Consider the following 1,827-nt stretch of genomic DNA (forward strand, 5'->3'; position numbering starts at 1 on the left):
GTTCATTTATTGAGACCAGCTTCTTTCTTTCTTTGTCTCTCTTACTTTCAACTCTTTTTTCTATCTAACATATGGTGCCCTGATTGGGAAGAACATTCAGTTATAGGCCAAAACCTCCTTTCCACTTCTCCACAATTGGCCTACCCAGAGAGTAAACCCACTCTCTCAGCTCACTAACCACTAAATGGCAGCAGGAAATGACCCAGAGCGTAGCTGCCCTCCAAGAGGGACAGTCTCTTTGAAGCCTCATTGCTACATGAGCAGAGCAGAAGTCGGCCTGGACTCCTTACTTGTACTCTCTGGGATAAACCAAACTTCTCCTCTCTATCTTCTCCTTCTCTCCTCTCAACTTTCCTTCTGGTCCCAAAAGCCAAGGCCATTGCCATTTGAATATCCAACACTGGCCTCAAATCTCAAATGCCTAAAGCCTTTCCTCTGATTGAGGTTAGGGCTGAGGGACACGACCTGGATCTAGTAGAAGAATGATTGCAAGGACTTTCCAATAAACTGTCTCACTGAGTAGAGAAGAGAGGTCCTTTGGCCTTGAACATAGATGCCCAGATACATCACATGGGATTTCTTTTTATTTATTTTTTTTTTTTTAAGGAGACGGACGGCCTTTATTGCTTGTCTGGACAGATGCCCAGAGCGGGCAGGGCAAGAGGGCTGGGAGCTTGTCTGGGACAATAAAGCTGCCCTCAGCGGATGTGAGCCATGTCGCCCAGGAAGGGTGTCTTCATGCAGCCAGTGCAGAGCTGGTCCATCCAGAGTGGGGCCTCATGCTGCAGCGGCGTGCGGCGTGGATAGAAGGTGAAGTCCACACGGTAGTTGAGCAGGCAGCTGAGCGAGGCCATGTAGAGGTCAGAGAAGCGCACGAGGCGCCAGGAGAAGTAGGTGGGGTTGTGGAAGGTGCGGAAGATGCTTCCAAACTGAGGGTTGAACAGCGCCTTGGTGATGCACCTCAGCTCCTGCCGCTCCTTCATCCAGGCTGCCAGCACCTGCCTCGACTCTGCATCCTGGTAGGTCTGCATGCGCTCGAGCAGCCCCGTGAGCGCCTGCTGCCAAGTCAGTGAGTGCATGTACTGCTCCGTGTTGATGATGCGGATCTCCCGCTCCAGCTCGGGGTTGATGGCGCCTGTGTGCCAGCCGTGCCGCAGCATGAGGTCTGCCAGATCACTGTAGAGGTGGTCTCCAAAGTAGAGTACGCGGGGGCCCCGCCATTCTGTCAGGCGCAGGAAGTCAAACAGGTTCCCCTGCCGATAGATCTTGCCCTTCTCCAGGCGGGTGATGCGATCCCACTGGAGCGAGCCCTTTTCATCGAGTTTTCGGAAAGGCTTGCGCCGGTCGGTGAAAAAGCTGGGCTTGTCTGCCTAGACGATGACCACATCAAACAGCTGGCGCCAGTCAGGGCCCACCACGTGCCTCATCCCCTTGTCCACAAAGCTGAAAGGGCTGTTGGTGATGAGGAACAGCTGCTTTCCATTGGCTACTAGGCGGCTGAGGACAGCAAATGTCTCGTCCCCTTTCAAGATGTATTTCTCCATGTCCCGCTCGATCCACTGGTACATGAGACCCTTCACATGCACATCTCGGATAGCATCCGTCACATCCTTGTAGAGATGCGCCTGGTCGAATTCCAGACCATGGCCCAGGAAGTGGTCCACCACGCAGGACAGCAGAGCCATCTCCGGCAGGGAGAAGATGTCCATGAACTGCTTGATCGAGGGACCCTTGCCATAGAAGCCGCTCATGTGGTACAGGGGGATGTGCTGAGTGCCCCCATACAGGTCGATCACTTCCTCATCTGGCACAGGCTGGAGGCCCCTG

The 1,827-nt window shown here is 53.9% G+C and overlaps 1 pseudogene; it reads right to left on the reverse strand.

Annotated features, from left to right (window-relative positions):
• Window positions 1-698: 698 nt before the first annotated feature.
• Window positions 699-1,827, reverse strand: part of LOC102873294 — a 1,984-nt pseudogene continuing 855 nt past the window's right edge.

Source organism: Elephantulus edwardii, unplaced genomic scaffold (genome assembly GCF_000299155.1).
Source record: "Elephantulus edwardii isolate Elephantulus edwardi_28Jun2011 unplaced genomic scaffold, EleEdw1.0 scaffold00168, whole genome shotgun sequence".
NCBI classification, from domain to species: domain Eukaryota; kingdom Metazoa; phylum Chordata; class Mammalia; order Macroscelidea; family Macroscelididae; genus Elephantulus; species Elephantulus edwardii.